At 32.8% G+C, this 23,057-nt stretch overlaps 1 long non-coding RNA gene across 1 annotated transcript; it reads left to right on the forward strand.

The window, feature by feature from the left end:
* Nucleotides 1-20,293: 20,293 nt before the first annotated feature.
* On the forward strand, nucleotides 20,294-22,790 carry LOC149422637 (uncharacterized). The gene is made up of 4 exons (XR_016302431.1): nucleotides 20,294-20,720; nucleotides 21,992-22,077; nucleotides 22,407-22,497; nucleotides 22,602-22,790. It is a non-coding gene; the product is annotated as an uncharacterized LOC149422637 (long non-coding RNA).
* Nucleotides 22,791-23,057: the final 267 nt, after the last annotated feature.

The raw sequence follows: 23,057 nt of genomic DNA on the forward strand, positions 1-23,057 counted from the left end.
AGAGTAATTATGTACCACTAGTGACACGTATGAAGGTTAGGTAATAGTATTTATGAAAGGTTCTCGCCTCTGCTATTTGTTTGTAATTAAGTCGCGTCGGCAAAACCGATTCCTGTTTTGCGGCTTTTTGAATTTGAAGTATGTCAACAGTCTTTTCATATAAAAGGTTGGGTTTCCTTAAAAACTCGCTCGTGCTCAAAAACAACCAAAGGTTTCACCTTTCCTAAAGAACCACAGGAACTAGCCTGTATCCAGAGTATTTACTGTAAAAAGTGCCTTGTCATATCATGTGATAGTGGATATTTATTGTTAAATAAAGCGATTCAGATTGCTCTCAATAACGGAGTTTAATTAAAAGGACCCTAATTTATAACAACCTTATTTCACCCCTGTAACTCAACCGCTGTAGTATGCAAAAAATACAATTATTTTATGTATTTTTTCAATTAGAAACCGCACAACCGTCTGTGAGACTATTGCATCCCCAATTGGGGAATGTTATGAGGTTGAGGTAGTGGAGAAGATGGGGAAGAGGAAAGTACCTGGCTATTTAGATCTGGTCAAAAAACAGGGCCAGAGCCATTTCAAGCCACATTTCAATTCAGAATGATGGTCTTAAACCGGGGCGATACTGAGGGTATAGTCCAGTCAAAAAAACTATATAATATTTTTAATGAATAAATTGTGAAATTACACAAATTAGTAATAATTTTTTTAATTGCGCACGCCTGGATTTGAACCTGCGACTTCCAGATTGCTACTCAAGAGCATTACCCCTCGACAATAGTGGTCGTCATTCTTCATTATCGGACACATAATATGTATTATATATTTTTACATTCTTCAATAATTGAATTTTATCACCTGAAAATAGAAGACTTCTAAATTTTTGCAATTATTAATAAAACTACTTTATACTAGATAACACTTATATAACGAAGGCTTCGATTTCAGGAGGTTAAAGAAGTTCCAATGAATTTGAAATGGGCTTTCCACACGAGTCATACAAATTGTACTTAGTTTATTTATTTATCAATTCATTCTCATATTTATAAAAAAGGCTAAACACAATAACCTTATCTTACTAGGGCAGTCCTCTCATTAATCTTGATTTGTCATTTGATTCAAACATTCCCGTCTAACTCGTCCTGTAAATAAAAAATGGTTTTATTAATATATACAGGGGTTTCCAATAAGAGGTGTTATTTTGATATTCAATCGTAAAAGATCAATGGTTTCGTTGCTTGTGTGGCACATAGCGCCGTCTTGCTGTTGTCCAGATCAATATTATTCAATTCCGGCCATAAAAAATCATTAATCATCTCTCGATAGCGATTCATTCACCGTAACTGTTGCTTCAGCCTCATTTTCTAAAAAGTAAGGTCCGATGACTCCGCCGGACCATAAACCACACCAAACAGTCACACGTTGAGAATAAAAAGGCTTTTCAACAATAACTCTTGGGTTTTCCGAGCCCCAGATGCGACAATTTTGCTTGTTGACGAAGCGACCGAGGTGGAAATGGGCCTCATCACTCAAGATGATTTGCATTTGATTCACTCAAGTGAATTTTAATAATTTTAATGCGTTGTTGAAGCGTGTGTTAATCCATTTTTAATAATGACGTATTTTTTACTTGTCAAATGTCAAAAGATGACAGCTTCAAAAGTAATATCTACCGAAATAATGGGCTATTCAAAATAACACCTCTTATTGGAAAACTATATGAATAAATGTTTGTTTGTTTGTTTGTCCCCTATATGCTCAAAAACTACTGGACTGATTTCACTGAACATTTCAAAGTTTGTTCTTATTATTGCCAGGAGTGTTTAGAGAGTAGTTTTAATGGTAGAAGAATTCGGGCCCGAGGAAGACTTCAAACTATCCCTGCACTGGATTGAAATATAGAGTGGAATAAAAGTCGATATTATGTAGTTTTTTAAAGTAAAAATGGTATATAGTAGTATCCCGGCCGCGAATTACTTCCTTGAATATTGTATAGCAAAAGGGGAACGAACGGGATCTATATGAGAATGACAACAGAATAATAAAAATCCTGCCTTGGTTATGGTGTCTCCACTGTTCTTCTTGGCCAGCACGGAAAGAAACTCACGGCGAAATTGCACTTAACACTTTTAATGCAACCTTACAGCGGCGGTGTAGAAATTGTACTGGCGAACCTTTCCTCTCCTGGTGATAGTTAAAAATATCTATCGGTATATATGCCCGAACAGTAGTAAATGATAGAAGTCGGTGACGCCCAAGGGAGACATGGCACGACCAAGTGAAACAAAACTTATAAAAAGTAAACTTTTCAATTCGTCAGAATAGTATTAATTTCATCTTAAAAATTGACCATATATGTAGTTTTTTAATAGTAACAATCTGATCAAAAAAATTTCACGATCAAGTGAAATAAAAACTTGTAAAAGGTAAATTTTTAGTAAAGTAATTCTTAAAATATAATCTCTACCTTAAAAACAGAGCCAGTTTTCAGGTACACTAGAATTCACAACCTAAATTTTTTACTTCAAACCATTTATAACCTCGAGTAATGCCGGGTACACGTCAGTTAGTTTCATATACCCGTGATTATTAAAATCAAATCCTGAAATCCCGTTTCCCAAATTCTATTCGGGATTGAATTCTTTCATCAAGGTTTATCTCGTAAGCAGTAAGCTGTCATATTGTAGAGAGATCATTCATCTCAATTCACGCAGCTGCGGCCAGCTAGCCCGGCTTCATCTATATTATATCTCAATTACGTTTTGTCGATTTAGGGTACAGCAAAAAAGTATTGAATCCTGGGCCAAAATCTATTTGTGACATTTAAAAAAATCTTAGCAACGCAAGAACTGTTACCTGAACTGTCTGTATCTAGAGGAGACTGTGGCATCCCCAATTGGGTATTTTGTGATGCCGAAAATTGTGGAGTGGGGAAGGAGATGGGGAAGAGCAAGTACCTGGCTATTCAGATCTGGTCACCAAATAGTTTGGTGAGATTTTTTATTTTCTGAAGATAATACCCGTTGTTTGTTTTTGTTTAATACTTATCGGTAAAGTACCTCATTGTGTGACCATGTAAACCCAGAAATATATAAGTTGATTGAGTTCCAGTTTTGTAACTTTTATTTATGAATAAAAACAGACAAAATGTAACATTAGCAAATATTTTTTTTTACTAATCGAATATTTGGTATAATAAATTAATTATGGAAAAATGATGTCAAGAAAATTGCCGCATCTGGACTTTCTGCAGTAGTTAATAAATCATTTGAGATAATTTTCGATGACTTTTTCGTAAGTTTCTGGGGCTTTATCGGCTATTACTTGGCGAATGTTAGTTATTAGGTTCTCCAAAGTAGCAGGTTGATTCTTGAAGGTTAGTTGATTTTTCAGAAAACCCCAAAAAAAATCTATTGGCGTAAAATAGCACGATCTCGGTTCATTGTTCAATTGTTCGCTCAGTAGAACGATTGAATTGACCGTAATCTTTCCATAAACGCGGATACACAGTTCGTACAGAACTGTTAACGCTGTAGAATAATTTATTGAGCAATTGTTTACGCGTTGAGCGGAGGTAAAACGATCCATTTAGTAAATGAATTATATCAAACTAATATTTGATGCGTTAAACACGCGCCATTGCATTGATGGCATCTGTATAATTTACAGTTTTGCCAATATAGGAAACTCGATTCACAATTTAGTTTCTCGACGCATAGCTGCATGTTAATAATTAAAGAAAATATAATAGTTCAGTATAAAAATATCACAGCCAAAGGAAAACCCAGAGTGTCTCCACTTCTTTAAATGTCTTCACTTAACTTGCTTAGCTATACTCTCGGAGCACCGGTGATGGGTTGCTCTGTTACACCTTGCCTATGCACACTGCTCTGGTACACACATACTACACATGGAGTATACGTACAATGTACACCTGATGTGCGTGAAAACCCAGGTATGTAAGCAATCAACACATGTACTTATAGGTATATACATTACATCTTCCAGCCAACATGGCACTTTGAGTCCTGTTTTAATTATGTCTAAACTTATTTCATACGTTGACGACACAGCAATTTTAGCTGAGGGATTAACTTGGAATGAAACCCAAAGAACAGCAGAGTTAGACATAAACATACTAAAAAAATGGTTCGATAAAAATTTGTTAACACTTCATACTGAAAAACTTTTATAATACCTTTCACCATTAATAAAAATTCATTCCCTGATAATTTAAAGATAAGTATACACTCATATAATTGTAATAGAATTTCAAATTTATGTAAACCTGACTGCTCTGTACTTACTGTTAAAACTGATGTAAAATATCTAGGTGTAATTATAGACAGTAACATAAAGTAGAAATTACAAATCAATGCAATAGTAGAAAGGTTAAGAAAATTATTGTACATTTTTCTTATGATACGAAACATACTAAATTTTAAATTATTAAGAACCATCTTTTTTTCACTAATTCAATCTGTATTACAATATGGAATTGTTGGTTGGGGTGGAGCATTCAAAACTTCTCTCTTATCTTTAAAAATCATCCAAAGAATATTAATAAAAATAATTTTGAAAAAACCGTATGATTACCCTACAATTAGATTATTTCTAGAATTTAAAGTCCCTTCACTTCATATTATTTATAAAAAAAATAACTCTTTTATTTTTTTTTTAAATTATAAAGATTGTTTCAACAATGACAACTTAATAACTTTTTCGAACAGCAATAGACAAAGTATTATTGGCTCTATAACTATCCCGCGCTGTAACACCACCACAGCCCAACAATTTTATAAATATTTTGGTTTCAAACCTCTTAACTTAAGATTGGAAACGAATTATAAAAAATTCAAAAGCTCAATAAAAACACTACATCAAAAGCATATTAAAATCGTTTATACTTAAAAATACAATATAAACTCTCAATTATCATCATATTGAAATCCTTTTCTCTTATTTCTTATTCTTATCTCTTTCCTTCTTTTACATCCTTTTCTATTTGATATAATTTTGTCATATATATTTACAAAAATTAAAATTCTTTTCATGATCTTTACACTCTCTGAAAAAATATGTTAAATTATTATTTACACGCGTTTCTCCGCCTTTTTAACACGAGCATTTGTCCTAAAAAAACGGTGTATCACGATGTACTGTAATGTATTAAAAAGAAAACAAATTTAATGATATGTAATATGTAATTGAAAATTTAATATTAAATAAAAAAAATTTAGATATTGATTTTTTTTGGAAAAATAATATCATTGCTATTTTGAAATAAAGGAAAAATGTTACATGATATACATATTTTCTAACTAGGAAGGTAGGTATTTAAGTGCCTACTTACAAATCATAAAATTTCAGAAAGTTCTTAATTAAGAGAAAATATTCTACCGTCTACTTTTGTCTACAGAACCACTAATAGGTTTTAAAAATAAATGTGTAGTGTTCAGCCATAATGTACTGTCTAGGCATTAGCAACAATACATTAATTTATTTTTCTGTAGATTTAATATTAACGATAAAACAGAAAAGAGTGATACCAAAATATAATCCTTCTCATTGAAACCTTACATATTAATCCCACAGAAGTGAATTATGGGCGTGTCTGGTGAGCCCAAAGTAAGGAAAATGTGACTAAATTTTGTATGATTTTTTTTTCCTGAACAGCTATTCAATTTCGTTGGCATGTAATGGTTTTAAATGGATATACACTGGTTACATTTCTAAGGTATTTCTGTTTAGTGGTGAATTATTTTAATTTTATTTTATGTGAATCCTCACAAGAGTCCCAACTGCTTCCAACCGTATGGGGCAATGAGACTATGGCATCTCCATTTGGGGTATGTTGTGAGGCTGAAGGTAGAGGATAAGGGAAAGAAATGGGGAATAGAAAGGTGGAGAAGTACCAGATCTTGTCATCAAACACGGCCAAAGATATTTACAACAACGTTTCAATTCTGAATGGTGATCTAGTACCAGGGCACTCTCTTCCACTCTGAAGCGTACCTTAAATTAACTACATATTTTTTTAAATGACTAATTTGTGGAAAAATTATAAATTTTACTTGCGCACGCCGGGATTCAAACCGGCGACCTCAAGCTTGCTAGTCGAGAGATTTACCCCTCGACCACGGAGACCATGGTGATTTATATTTTGGTAATCAATATTATTGAATTTTTATGATTATTTACCCATTAAATTCATAGAAAAAAACTTATCAAAACCAAGGTATGGATATTTATGTAGGTGGGTAATGTTGAAGTGATGTTAATACAATGGAAATGGCGCTAAAACAATAATTACTATTAGACTAACTAATGTTTGGTTGCTTGTATTTACATACTCATGCTTCCATATCTAAAAGCTTTACAACAAAACTATTACCGCTTACTTATTAGATTCTTACACGCCCGTTCAACGTTGGCGTAATACCGTTTTAAGCAAACTAACGACATTGTAATAAGTCAAGTTTTCACTGTTCTACGCGCAGCGCAATAAGTGATCGACTACTCACGGCAGTTTGCACACTTAACTTTACGGGCATCTTAATGTGAAACAAACGAACGAACGAATAAACAATGTTTTTATTATTATATCACACAATTTTTGCTCAATGTAGTTTTTTGGGATCGGTAAGTCGGTTACCAGTCAATACAATTTCAAAAGCGCCGCAGACGAAAGTAAAACAAATCACTTCAGTAAAGCCGATTTTTATAATTCCAACAAACCAATTACGTGTAAAAAAGTTTAAATTTTTACTGAAGGCAGAATAAGGATGGGTTGTTTTCTAGAATATGAACAATTCGTCAAAGTTTAAAGATAATATTTGTTCTGTGAAAGTCCTATTTAAGCTCTGTTATTACAAGAACTGTGAAATAATACGTTTGTCGCGATAATCTTTTGCATTTTGTAAAAAAAGTGGAAACTGTTACATATTTTGATCAGAGTAATTACTTCTGATATAAATGTTTTTGTATCGAACGATTGACTGAAAAAAATTTTTGAACTGATAAGATTCTAATTAAATAATTAATTTTGTTTTAGTTTTCCCTTACATTATGGTCAAAAGCTTTATGTATTTTTACATAGTGATGGTTCAGATTATATTGACTAGCTACTCCGATATCTTGTTGATGTGTTAAAGATTTTTTAATGTAACAAATTTTGTCATTCACCGTTTTTGAAAGGTTCGAAAGATGCGAAAAAGTTTCAAGGACCTTAATTCTTGCTCGATGTTCAAAAGAAATTTATTATTTATCAGTAACTGAGCGTCTTGGTGATATATCTATGGCGTATTGTGTCGAGCTGCTCGATCGTGTGGACACAACGACGACCATAGTTCCAAGTCAACATGTTCGATCGAGCCAAATCGTCAAGCACGAATATACGTGTGTCCTTAGCTTTATGAACAAACGGGAGGATACAAATATAAATAGAAAAGCATTATGCATATATATTTATGATAAGTTAAAAAATTGTTATCAATATTCAATAAAATCATTTTTTTATAGATACTATTGATGACCACGATCGACTTTGAATCCTCTCGTGATTAAAACGTCGATCGCGATTTACCATTTGGGTACCCCTGCCTTACAGTGATATATATTAAAAGTTATTATGAATAGTAATTACTTTGGGATTAGGTATATTTTGTTCAGATAATCTAATTTTAAGCCTTAGAACAAATATTTAAAAAGGGGAAGACATTATTGAGTGAGAGAAACATAGAATAGAAAACCAACGAAAACAACTCGAACAAAATAATTGACGAATATTATATTCATTGTGAAGTGAAATGTTGTACTATCCGATATCGCTTTTCATAGTACAATTAATCTTTCTTCCTTACGCAGTGTCTGCTTAAGCTCGGATATCTTCCAAGGAGTACGAGGACTAGAGCTATTTGTCTTTGTCTGGAGACTAAAATGAATCCAATAACTCACTGGGATGAGTAAGTTTTGTTTTCTTTGGTGCAACTCACATCAATATGGATTAGCCTTATTATATTATAATATTTGTGCGGAACGTGAAACTTTATGTTTGGCCACATAAATCTTCTAAGATTTCAGTAATTCAGACTTTTTAATGGGATTTTTTAATTGAAAGTTTGATACATTTAATATATAAACAAATACAATGTAGCAAAAATCTCCCAACGGCAAAACCTGTGCGTGGGTATTATATTAACATTTATTTGGGGATGTGGTAAGGAAACCAATGAAATAGGTAGGTTGGGAGGTGACAGCGTTTATTTGAGTCAGTAGCGCAGTTGTGACATGGTTCCGTACCGATGCTCACGTACTTAGTGGATGCAGATCAACGGTGAATTCCCTAGGCCGAAGATCGACACCGCGTCGGTGGACGTAGTCAGCGGCAAATCCTCCATGTCGAAGATCAACACCAGGGGGTAAGCGGCGATCACGTTGGTGAAGTTGAGGAAGTTGGTGGCTAAACGCCGCATTGGTGTAGACCAGACTTGTGGATGTGTTCAACACTGGTTGAGGCTTCTGGGTACTTTAGTATGAACCGGGATAGCCGAAGGTATAATTGACCTGGTCGGCAGATGCGTGGGAGGTGCAGGCCGGTGACGCTATCGCGGGGCCAAGGCGCAGACCGGCGAAGATGTCGCAGGGTCTGGGCGCGTGGTAATCACAGGCCAGGGATGATATTTAAGGCCAGGGCGTTAATTATAATCCTGCGGAGTTGATGATTATCCGTAGCCTCTCCTTTGATGTTCGTGCAACGCCAGGCATAGTAGGTCCGTTTCTATAAAAGGAGTCAGTAAATATCAATAGTCCGCCCAAACTTGTTGCCCAGGTCATGCATCATATTGGTTAGTGAGTGTGTCTGATTGTTAGTTGTGTACGTATTGCAGAAAAATGTTACATTTTATCTTGTTTTCCTAGTCGATACATAGAATTTGATAGTGGTAACGATGGCAGGGCTGTTAATTAAGTTGTTCATGACTTTGTAATACAACTTGGTCTGAGATAATTCTCCGGTCTGAAAACCGTCTAGAAATGGTCGCGTCAGCTAAAAATGGGTTTTTATTCATTGGGTGAATAATTTTAAGAGAGAAAAATAAGGTTTTGAAAGTGACACAGATAAGTTTAGCCATAAAACAGTATTTTGTAAAAAAAAATTATGCTTTCATACATTTCTATTCACAAAATACATGTTTGTACATACAATTACTTATATTTTTTAAAAAGTGATTAAAAATTTTATAAGAGAAACGAAATGAATAGCTTCAATTTATCCAAAGTATATTCTTCGGTATTCATAATGTAAGACGATTCGTAGTGAAGATTGATCAAAAATAGTGATATCACATTAATCTTCCCCTTATCTCATTGTGAGAACACGATCTTCCAGGGAACTAATTAACTTGCAGAAACGTTTTTCCCATTCATTTTCGTGTAATATTTTCGTTGTAAAGATAAGAGATTTTATTCCTCGAAGAGTAAGAATAGTTATTTCTTGTATTTTTGACTGCCATTTTGAAGGTTCTTTTTTCAGAAAAGTAAATGAATGTGATATTTAATTCATTAATAAATTAAAATTTGTAACTCTTATTGATAAGTATTAAAATATTCTAAAATCATAATATCATATCTTCTCATAAGAAAGATTGATTTTATTTTATTTTAGTAAAAATTTTGATCGATGAAACACTTCTTGGAATTATCTTTCCAGTGTTCATAACAGTTTTTTTCAAATATTTCCTTAGATTTTTTATCCAAAGAGAAAGTTAAAAAAAATGTTAAATAAAAAAAAACAGGGTGTCTTTTTGTATTTCAACGAATTATTGCTGAAGAGAAAGTTTTTATCTTCCGAAATCATTTACCAGAATACAAACACTGATGCAAAAATAAAATGTAGATTTCATAAAAAAATATTACATTTTATTCCGGTTTGTTACGGAAATACAAAATGGTCTCCATTTTTTATGAAGACATATACAAGTGTTGGAACATACAATATAAAAGCGTTGTTCGAGATTTCAGACGCAAAAATATTATTTGTGTGTTTTCTCTCAAAGAAAGGGCATAAATTTGAGAATCTTTTTGCCGAGGTTTAGATGTATACTCGATACACGTAGGGAAGAGTGTGATAATTTATTGGTGTTTTGGGCGTGAATAACCTTTCCTATTCCCACTCGAATATTATTATTTATGCCACGAGACAGGGTACGACAATAAAACTTGATAAAATAAATAGTAAAAAAATTCTAATTCTACAGATATTTTCATAACTGTTTTGCGGAAAGTCAATCATAATATAGCCACAGTTTTAACTAGTATTTGGTCTAGTGCAACAATAAAAAAAAAACTAAAAAACTTCTTGAAATCTTCCATATAGTCCCATTATATAGGCATCTACTATGTATATGGTCACCTATTACAGACCTCATACATTGCACACGAGTATTAGTACTCTATTGAAGTCCGCTCCAATCATCGATTTGGAGGGGAACGCCAAATCTTTTGGTGAATCTGGAAATCCTATGCAATTCGGACGGGCTTAATATCTGACAGCGCTTAAATCCAAGTAACTGCTCCACTGCTCCACCGCTCCACCACTCCACCGCTCGTGAATGTCGTCGGCCGCACCGATCGCTCCACGCCAATTTCTCTTCGCGAGTTTCGAAATCACGCTCCAATTATATTATATCAGACGTCAGTAGCTCGCGTGTTCTTGGAAAGGTTGGTCTTAATAATTTAATATTGTATTTTCGTATAAATTTTATTCTATTTGAACTGCTATGCGAATGCATAAAGAAATTGATTTGCTTTATTTTTCGGGGAGTCATTTAAAACTGCTGACTAACAATATCCGAATCAGTGAAGTATTTTTTAGTATCCTTTTTTTATAATATGCGTCACAAGATTTAAAAGTTGAAACTATGCGCCTTTGTCATTTCAAATAATTTCATTGCATAGATTTATGTGAGAATACTTGCTTCGTTTTTGGTCCATTTACAGTTGCAATCTTGGGTTTTAATAATAATAGTTTTTCGTAATATAAATACCGACAAAAATTCATTTTCCGCTGCAACCAAGATAATCTTTCTAGGAAATAACTTGACGTGCTCGACTGACTGCTGTGGGGCGGCCATGAACGGTGATGTGAAATAAAACACGAAGCCGCTCCATTGGAGTGGCATTAAATGGGACGGTCGTCAATGGTGAGCTAAAGTTCTCGAATATCCATTTTGGGAAGAGATATGCTTGATGTAGGCAGCCCTGTTCAAGCTTATTTATATTACTGTGCTATTTAATAGGTAACAGACAAATTATTATAACATTTAAATCAAAATGTTTGAAAATTTGGAAATCAAATAGCGTACCTTCTAAAGTGTGTTGGAACTTTTGAGGTCGTAGTAATCAAGTCTGTTCACCGTACAAAGTAAAATCTATAATTAGATGTAAGTAAGAATTAAAGATTTTAATGATGACCAGATAAAGTTGTCTATGCATCGTGGTGGTGGGTGGGTTCAATCCCACCGCCAGCGCTGCGCAACTTATTAATCTACTGAGTTGCAGAAACTCTGAATTACCTCTGGTTTGTGGAAGTTATCATTTTCACTCCTTTCTTGTTATCACTAATTTCGATCTTAAAAGCAATAACACAGCGAGTTTTAAACTGCTAGCCTAAAAGACGAGAACTTTTAGTTTTTAGCGAGCACGGTTAGTATATTGTAAGTAGTTAGATGTTTTTGTCCATGACCAGCAATAGCTACAATCTGTCAAAATATATTTAATGCTATATAGATGTAGGAAACATAAAAAAATAATACCAAGATTTTTCTTCTGTACATGTAGGACCCTGTAGCTTGAAACTCCAATCGTTTGTATGATATCGAAGTATAATATTCCTCAATCCGTTTCGATCCGATTTTGCTTTCGTTTTTACGAAACAACTGTTTATTTAGGATATTGGAAACAAAAAATAAGTTTTAATATTATCATAAGCATTCATTTCATCATTTAATTAAAACAAACACGAAAACATTAAACACATTTTTTTAAACTGAGTTTATTCCCTTTGGCTTCAGAAAGATGTTTACAAATATCTACAAACTAATTAAACCATAAAATACTCTGATGATAATGCCAACACCACGTAATATCTCTGGATTAATATTTTTTTTATTAATAGCTTCACTAATAACTCCAATTAACTCCACACAGGAGGCCTGGAGAAAAAAATTTCCCCAGGGCCTATTTCATCTTTGGGGATGCTGTGTCGACGGATAAGAAGAAGAAAATATTGACCTTGAAAAGACCCATGTTCCAGGAGGGAAGAAACACAGAGGCTGGCAAATCGTTCCATAGTCGGGCGAGTTTTCATATGACAAATGTCACCCGTGAACAAATAATGGGCGCGCGTTTGGTGCGTTTCCCGATTTTGCATCGGTGCCGAAGCTATCAATGACGCTACTTCCTTGCAGCAACTTTCATTGAAATATCGGTAGAACATGGACAGCATTCCCGCCTGACGCCTGTGCTTAAAATATTGCAATCAATCTATCGAGTCGAATTAAATGTTACTTTCCATGTAAGTACTAATGACATCACATGAATTTAAAGATACTGTATCATTGTCCTTGAAATCTTCAAATATGGAGCTTTGAAATAATATTCATTAGATTTTTAACAAACATTACCAGGTTGCATTTTTTTTCAAGCAGGGCAGTATAATTTGGCAATGTGGTATTTTATAAATAAATAAAATATGTTCAAATATGATTTAAGATTTTCACGGCCAAAAGTATTTTTGTTATTTGTTTTTGGGGTATTATGCCGTGTTGCGCTAACTCCTTCTTTAGCCAACGTTTCGGACAGCATTGCAGTGTCCATCATCAGGGCAGATGTGTTATTGGACACTGCAATGCTGTCCGAAACGTTGGCTAAAGAAGGAGTTAGCGCAACACGGCATAATACCCCAAAAACAAATAACAAAAATAAAATATGTTCATTCAAAATTAACACATACTTTTAAAATTTACTATTAACCATCTTCGTCTTGCGGATTTTTGGTTAGGAGTAACGGATCCGACATTATATTATTTTCATTCTCTGTGTCATCACTTCCGTTCCACTTCCGATCTTCTCATTCTCGCTGCTTCCGGCTACAGCGCTGAGCAGACCGGAAGTTTGGGTTCTGGGGGTGATCTGTGATGGTCGAAGCGGAGAGATTGCTGTAATGGAAGTGTCCAAGTGTATGAGCTGAACACACAAACCATGATCTATTAACGTTTCGTTCATAGCATTGTTCTTCTGTGTACAATCATTTTTCAAGAGAAAGTGATTTAGAATTTATACAAGAGTCAACTGCTCGGAGCCTGTGGTACTAAGATATCCCCATTTTGGGTATTTTGTGAGACTCAGAGAAGCGAGAGAGGGAAAATAGACGGGGAGGAGGAATGTTAGTATGTACCTGGTTAGTCATATCGGGTCACATAAAATGGCTGCTATTTCAAGAAACATTTCAATTCTAAATGAGATGAACCGTTTTCATTTATAAAAATGCGATTGCTTTTCGTTACAGCATATTTATTATTTGTACGGTATTTTACACTCGTAATATAGTATGGTCACAACCACAATAACAGACATGTTCTCTTTTTACATTTAGTGCATATTTCGTCATAACGATTATTAATTACAACTAAAAAATATGTTGTTGGGTTTTTAGTTGATTCCGTTATTATAGGTTTTCGTATTTCTTACATGTAGTAGATAACAGTGAATAGGTTTTCAATTTTTTTGGTCCCTTTTACAATTTTTCCAAAATATTCTTCTGTGACACCCCCCACCCTTTAATATAATATATAAACAAAATATCGCCGCGTATCGCCTTAAACCGAACATTTTAAATATCATACAAAGAAAGCGTCGCAGCTAATATTAGACCAAGGACAATAAATAATACTGTTGACCCTTATAATTCGGATAGTAATAAAAATAATAATATTTCGCAGTGAACATACTATGTCATGTTATTAGAAGTTGATGATTACATTGTGTAAATGTACCCATGACGTGTAATTATCGTGACATTAGATTGAATTGAGCTTGTATCCAAGTCGTCAATCCCTGTTCACAATAATTGGGGATAAGATAAAGCGGGTGCTTAATTCACTCCCAAATGACGGAGATAGCGGACTGACTGTCACAGTTATCATTAAACACGATCAACCGATACATATTGATTCATGTATCGTATTATATGTATGAATAAGTATTTTGTCACCATTTATGTGTAAAATAACAAATCTTAATTGATTGTGATTTTTTTGTCAGTGATTCGACAAAATAACCAGCAGATAATAATATGTATTTTTTAAAAGTTTACATAACAACAAATAAAAAATATCTAAAAACTTAAAAAATGAACCTAATAGATGGTACATATAATTTTGTGTTTAATATTCATATTAGAAGACAAGAGAAAAAAGAAGGGTGAAACCAGTTTTAAAAGTGCAGATGGCATATATAAAAATAAATTTTCATAATACGTAATTTACAAGTGAATATTAGTAATTTGCAATAAGAAGAAAATGAAAAAAATAAAGGTAATCACTCCTAAATAAAATTATAATGCAACATAAAAACTTCAGCGTATTTAGTTTTAGCATAGTGTATAGTTTATGTGTTGAATAGGTACGTGAAGTTTGAAATTAATAAATTATAAAAAAATGTGCTGCACACGTTCAATATTTCTTATATGAATTTGGTAGTTTGGCACACTATTGAATTGTATTTTAACAAACTGCGTAATAGCGACAAATATAAGATTCTTGATAGTTCTGATTATAAATACCAGTGTCTTCATGCCTTTATTAGTTATTTGCCGTATGTGCATTAGGGTGTCCCAAAAAAATTAAAGTTGTTATTTTTAAACGCATACCTTCTAATTTTGTTTTAATAATGACAAAACACTTATAAAAAAAATTCGTTTACTTTGGACAACTGCAACCCGTGCCGACTTGCATCGAAAGATGTCAGCACTTGTACATTAAGACGCCAGCGAGCAAACGTGTTGATGAGCTTGTAGTAACTTGCTATTTTGTGAGTAAACGAAAATCACTCGTTCAGGCAAGATGTTGTTAGATTTACGCACTTCTAAAAAGATTATGTTTTTAATAGGAGTCGTAAAACACCAAATATCGGGTTCTAAACCGCCATCTAATGGACAAGTTCTTGAATTTTTGTTCTACAATATCCGGAAAGTGAATTTAACTGTCAATAAATACCAAATATAGCCATAGTTGATTTTTTAAAGCTGTGTTTGAAGTTAAAATCAGTCAAGTGACTACGAGTCCTGACATACCACTCTTCAAAAAGTTTCGAGATAACTGTAAAAATGTTGATCCCGATAAAATTAAGTGCCACAGAGAAAATCTCACATTGCACCTAACCGCTTTCGAAATCAATGATTTGCTTGACTTTTACCGTACTGCACTGACAACAAAAATCCTTTTAGATGACTATTGAGAGTTTTTAGAGCTCTGTGTGATAGTTTTAGGGGGAGATACAGCGAGAAAATTTAAGATTCGGCCTCCAGGTGCTCGATGGATGGCAAAGGCGCTTTATTCCTTGAAAATATCATTAATTTGTACGCAATTTAAATTTACCGGTAAGGATAAGGCGGCACTTTTAGACGTTTGCCTGTTCATAGTAACATCCTATGTCAAGCATGGTTACAATGTATTATAGCAGTTAAATCACCTTACCAGGACTTGTGCTTTTTGAAATCGATGAAGGCTTAAGAAAAAATTGATGAAAACATCTCAATGGCAGCTTTATTTCTGTTCAGTAAGCAGTGGTATTTGACCGATGAAGGATCTATTTATCGCTGTTTGACGACGCTGTGGATCAAACAACTAAAATAAAAATGTTCGAAATATCAAAAAAAATAATTTATCAACCCATGACAAACGTTACATCCCATCGAAAGAAGATCTTGATGGTAAATTGTATGGTAAGTTTATTAAGTAGTTTAAATTATGTTTTGTATTGAGGTTTTTGTTCATATCATAATTTAGTGACTTTTGTTTCAGAGAAAAATATTTACGACTTCATTTCAGTCAAGAGCAAGTATTTGTTTGATCGTCTGAAAACAGATGCCAGTTTTCTTAACGAATTACCTACGATGTGGTCAAATAATGCTTCGTATCAAGAAGTCAGAAAGAAGGTGTCGCCGCTGAGGGTAGTGAATGATACAGCTGAAAGAACTGTTAAGTTAATGCAAGATTTTCATGGCTTAATCTCACGGTCAAAGAGGAACAAAAATTATTTTTCTTACGATGTGTTCAGGAACACCGGAAGATTTATCCTGACTGTAAAAAACAAACTATGAAGAAAAAATTTAATCAATAAACCATTTTTAAATATAAAATACTACATAACTGAACATTTGTGCATTTTTAAATTTTATTTATCCGACAAAAATGAAAGTTGAAAATCCTTCCATATTAACTCTGTACCATATGTTTGGCATCAAGTCGGCACGGGTTGCCGGTGTTAAATCAAAATAATATTTATTATTTGAGTTATTGGGATCAAATGGAATAAAATAAGAGGGTATGCATATTTAAATTCATGAAAAAAAAACTTCCTTATGTCCTGGGACACCCTAATGTGCATATTACAACTTTTAATTGGGTGACAAACATAACTCTCTTTAATCCCTAATTTTGTTAACTCTTTTAAAGATTTTGTTGTTAGGGTTGTCTTTATTCGACCAAATATTTGTGTCTCAAGTTTATCAACGTTGAAGAATAAGTTTTTAGCGATACACCAATTGGGTAATATGTCGATGTTTGACTGTAAGATTTAGCAGTAGTATAGGATATTTTTAGGATTATTTAATGTCATCGACAAAAAACAAACATTCTACTTCTTCGAAAAAACTTATGATGTGATTTATGAATTTAAGGAATAGAATGCGACCAAGATGGCTTCCTTGCAGTATATCACTAGTTACATTTAATAACTTCGATTTTTAATTTTGACGAATTAGAATTAAGACGAGTAACCTGAGAAATCCAACAACTTGCCTATCAATCGTAATGTATGCAGTTTTAATAACTTATTGGATTCTTTGTCAAAAAACTTTTGAAAAGTCTATAATATAGAAAATGTAAACTTTTACTGTTGGTAAAAGACTCCCCAATAAAAAGTAAAGTAATATTAACATATACTAACTAACTAACGTAGCAGTTGATCTTCCAGTAACGAATCTGTGTTGGTTTTTATTTATTATTTTTAGTATTGATTATTAAATTAAATGAGAACAAGGGATTCAAAAAATAGTGTTGATAGTATGCATATAAGTACGTAGTAGTAGTTCGTAGTGTCTTTGTCATCCCCTTTTTTAGAAAATTGGTGCAGTATAACTTGATTTCCAACGGCTTGGAAAATGTCCAAATGTCAAGAAAGTAAGTGGTTAAATAATATCGCGAGTCGACCTAATATTGCACATGCGCATTGTTTGAGAAATATTGGCGGGATATAACCCGCAGATATAAAATTCACGTAAATACAATATAACTTTATGTGTAAAACGTGCCAGAGTGCAAAATACTCTTATTATTGTTATGGTAAGAAACGACTAAAGCGTTTATGGCAATACAACAATTGTCGCATGTCGCAGAGAAATCATGTGATAAAATTATTTTGACAAATTGAGAGAATCAGGGCTATAAGTTTACGTGCATCATTATTAATCCCTTATTTTTTGTAGTTTTTTCCCGTTATTCACATGTACGAGAATACAAAATTTTGCGCCGATATCACTCGCATTTATTAGTAATTATTGTCCCACGTTGCAGGCAGTCAATACGCTAAAGAAAACAAAAATTATTCTGACTCTAAGATACTCGCTGTAAGAAACTATACTGAATTGGGTTGGAGATGGACGTGATAGACACAGAGCCGGCCATGAGTCAAACGGTGCGCCAGTAAAAACACGAGGGCGCTGTATTAGGTGTACTTATTACCAGCACCTTGGCTTCTTGACTCGTTGGCGCCTTGGCAAGATGGCGCTCGGAGGGGCCGGCCCGTGAAAAATCGCTGGATATTATAATTGTAGGATATGTGAAGCTGTAAATATTTGTCTCAGGATCAAATTGCCTTACAAATACAAATGTTTGTCAATTTTATTCACAATAATTTTTGGTTGACAAATTAGAGAGACGTCAAAAATTTACCTGTCGAATGAACATCGTACGTAAGCTTTAATAAATTTAAAGAAAATAAATTTTAAGTACAGAATTATTGATTATATAAAAAAATAATTCAGTTCAGTTCCAGTTTTGAAAAATTCACAGCAAATTATAATTAATTACGCAGGAATATTTTTCATCATAGATAACCGAAATTAGTATTTTAACACTGAATAAGGAAGAAAAACGTGCAAAAAGGATTCATAATACCTACTTACATTTACTTAACATTTGAACATTTAACTAATCTGATCGACAAAGATCTTCATTATAATATCAACATTTTAACATTTCCCAGCAAATTAAACTTTTAACTATTTATGTTTATTTATAAAATACATTGTATTTAATTACCGTTTACTAGACATTGATACATTGAATCATCATACTTGCTATAATTGTCTGTTTCATAAAAGTTATACTTTGAAAAGTGTGAACAACATAATGTAAGATTTTGGGGCTTAGTAATAAACTTGTTTCAAACCCTACATAACAGATAACCAACCCTTAATGTAGAGTAATCGTTGTTTCTCAGCTGGACAAATTCTTAAAAACGTCCATTAGAGAATTTCTCCCGATGGACTTAAATAAATAAATATATAATACATGCATGTTTATTTATTTATTTATAAATATAAAGTTTTTTTAAATAAATTTTTCGACATATGTCTCACTAGGGTACACCTGTGTCGAGACAGACGTATTCAGGTACTTAAATAATACTTACAAAGGGGCTATTATAACATTATTGAATCTATTATTTTATTTTATTTTATTATATTTATAGAAAGTAGAGAATGTCGATGTTTTGTAATCAACTCGTAAAAAGTATATTTTCGGGCGCTTATATTGTAAACGCTGGCTAAACCTTATGAGATACATCAAAATAATGTACTACGGAAATGTATATCTTAAAAAAGCCTACAAAAAAAATTGTAAGCGAATATGTCTTTCTCCTAAGGATAACCCCCAGCATCGCCGGGTACGTGTCAGCTAGCAAAAAACGCTTTTGTTAAAAACTACAAGGGTAAAATATTATCTAACAAATGAAATAAAAAATGTATTTGTTTCCCTTTTTGTACAAACTAAATGTAACATGATCATTTATAAAGAGAATGGGTAAATGTGATAGAACAAAATAAGTAATCATGCCGGAAAGAAATGAATGCAATAAGTTTGTTAAATCAAAATAAACAAATATAATAAAATATGAAGTTTAAAAAAATTAGATAAAAATATTAAAGAAACATATTACATACAATTTATGCAAGGCAGAGCTGTATTTTATTTATGGTAATTACATACCTAGTCGATTGGTTTAGCAATACTTTTTCAACAATTTAATCAAGTAATCAATGGATTTTATAAAACACAACTCTTCAAACTTATTCTATTTCGTTGATTATTAAATTCGTTATTCTACTCATGCAGCGGAGGAAACGTTCCTGGATCACTTGTTGTGTTCGAACGAACTAAAACTTCCTGTTTCAATAACATTATATTTGATTGGTTCACTTATATCTGCGGACGTTTTACGTGACAGAATTACGTATTGTGTCGGTCAGCTAATGGATTTTCTTCGTTGATACAGTGATTTAACGTTGCGGCAGTTGGTAATATTAACTTTGTTTGATGCCACTGCAAAAAATCTCAAGAAATAATAAGCAGCGATTATGTATAATAGTTCAATCAATCATTTCAACAAATGACAGAGTGATGGATCGCATTAACCGCATCATCGTCAAGATTGTCAAAAAACAAGTAAAAGTACAGAGGGAAATAATTATTGTAGTTAAAATTGTTGATTTAAGCCATTTGTAAATTGACAGTGGTTGATATTGTCGTTTTATGACATCAAGCAGTTAAGGCGACACAATACCCTGATAACGGGGATTTGCCCCGACGCTCACATTTTAATTATTTCTGATGAGCTTATTACTAAAATCTTAAATGTTTCTAGAGGGATTCGAAGGGATGCAAGTTATTTATATTTAAGATTAATAAAAACAGGACCTTACAATTAAATATATTATGTAAAACGATAAGTACATTTTATTAAATGTAAAATGTTGTAAGATAAGCGGCAAGTACCAGATTTTATTTTTCTAGACGATGAATTAGTAACTTCCCGACGACTCCCTCACAAAAGATTAGAGATTTTATTAATGTATTCATAAGAATTAATTAAAATAAAAACACTCGCGAAAATCCAATTTCTGGCCAGATACACGAAAAACGACCGCCAGTACTTCAAAACTCTCTATTGTGCGTAGTATATTTGTGTGCGGGTTGACAAGGAGTTACTACGTATTGATTCAGACGCCGCGAAAGTTCCGGCCTGTAAGGTTGTGTCACCCGGCCGGTCGCTCCGGTCATTTCTTTTACGTATTTTTTTATTTAATCAAACGATACTTTGAAATCTATTAGTGAAATTTTCTGTTTTTTATAATTTAACTTCTTCCTCAAGTGAGTAAAGGTTTTTTTTTATATAAATAATAAATATAAATATAAATAATAACCAATACAAAAGAATACATTGTTAAATGCGTAAATGTGTAGGCACTTGAGAAAAAAGGTGACACTAAAGTATTGTCGTTATGTTATTATATATCATTTCTAGCCCAAGTAGACTTTTTTACTATTAATCTTTTTTTTCACGCGACGCGGCTGTCTGTCCGGTTGTCACAACCAGCGGCACAGAATGTTATAGAGTGCCCCTTCACTAGAATCGTTTTCCTAGTTTTATTTATTTACGCCCTACTGGGCTTTTACATTAATTTCTAATTATACAGTCATGTTAGTTGTAACAATGGAATATCTAATAAATTATGGTAAAATAAAAGGAGTTTTTTTACTAAGGAGTGGTATTCTCTTATATTTCAATAAAGTGTTTGTGAAGAGTTCGTTTCATTACTAATACTCCAGGGCAATTACCGATTCGCGATCGTAATTATTCCGGTAGTCCCAATTTTTTTATATGTTTTATAAACTGGTCCCCTGATGTAAAATCTGAGTTTCCGACCTTGGCACACCTGTGCTCGCGCCGCCATTTTGAAAAAAACCGGCCGAAATCGCTCCAAAATCTAGTTTTTCCAAAATATCTCATTCCCAATGCAAATTTCGGCTAAATTAGCTAAACAATTAAAGTAGAACATAAAATTACTTACTACTTTTGTGAAAACAATTTTCTTCAATCTCTAATAGGTACCGAGGTAGAAAGTCGTAAAGGTGCGTATATTTTTGAAAAAAACAAGTTTTTTGCGCGACTAGCTTTTGTTTTTTGTAAATATCTCGTTTCCAGTACAATTTTGTGAAAAAATTATTGATACTAATTTTGTAGAAAATAAAATTTCATAAAATAAATAGGTATTTAATTTATGTGTTTTAACTCTAATATGTATCCAAGCTCTTATCCACCAAAACCAGTTAAATTACCCAACAACAAATTTTTGAAATTCGAAAGTTTTTTTCCATAAAACAAAAACTCTACATCGAAAGTTTTTCTCCATACAGACAATTAGACATATGTCACCTATAAAGTACCTAAAGTCATTCGAATATTAAAAAGAGTCATTAATATTTTAAGTTTAGATTGTTAGATCATTTGTTGTAGATAGAATTGTGCAATTATCTCCCCAAGTTACTGCACTTACTTACGTTGAAATGATTTTCAAATTTAAGGTAAAATTGAACCAATTTATAATAAATCTCTTGGCTAATATATACTTACGTTTCAGTTAAATATGGGAAAACAGAAGACAAAAGGAGTTTTATCCCGAACAAAATTACGGCACCAAGGAAAATGTTTAACGGAATGGAGAAGGTACTACTTAAATACACACATAAAAATAGATCTTTGGGATACGTTTTTTACAGAACATAATTGTACAATGTCAGCTTAAATAATTTTATATATGTAGATATATACATATATACGCAGTCGATAAACTTCTGAGCATATTGAATTTGGAATATAAGAAGTAAATTAATTTTGATTTCCGGTGACATATTTTTATTTTTACCGAAATGCATTTTTTACACCAAATAAGCTCAGGAATTGTTGGTGAAAGTTTGTCGGGCATGTCTTAATACATCTCTAAATAATTAGGGAATAGAGACAGTATAAATAATTAACAATATTTCTCATTTTAGGAAAAATTCCGCAAAACTTCATCCAGATAATATTGCAAATAATAAAGAAAATACGAGTATTGTGTTAAACACTATACCGACACTCAACATGGTAATTTTTTCACAATTTCTGTAAATATAAAGTAAATAATATTAATTTTATATGATTAAATAAGCGATCTAAAAAAATTAACAAAAACTGACATTATTTTTCAGCACGGACCAGAGATGAATGAACCTGAAAAGTTTTCACTATTTGCTGGCTCTAGTTCTTATGACACTAACGTGCATGCCGTTTCCAGCCCCTTATAGCTAGGTCTGACGCAGGCATGACGATTGTTGTCAACTGATATGTTCTCACAACAATAATTGTTGAAGAAAAATAAAATTAAGGAATGAAATTTAAAACACTTTACCTCTGTTTCAATTTTTGGCCTGGTTTTGGTGGATTAGAGCTTGGATACGTATTAGAATTAAAACACATAAATTATATACCTATTTATTTTATGAAATTTTATTTTCTACAAAATTAGTATCAATAATTTTTACACAAAATTGTACTGGAAACGAGATATTTACAAAAAATCAAAGCTAGTCGCGCAAAAAACTTGTTTTTTTCAAAAATATACGCACCTTTACGACTTTCTACCTCGGTACCTATTAGAGATTGAA

This window comes from Hesperophylax consimilis, chromosome 7 (assembly GCF_061612785.1).
Source record: "Hesperophylax consimilis isolate HC1 chromosome 7, BYU_Hcon_1.0, whole genome shotgun sequence".
Classification (NCBI taxonomy): domain Eukaryota; kingdom Metazoa; phylum Arthropoda; class Insecta; order Trichoptera; family Limnephilidae; genus Hesperophylax; species Hesperophylax consimilis.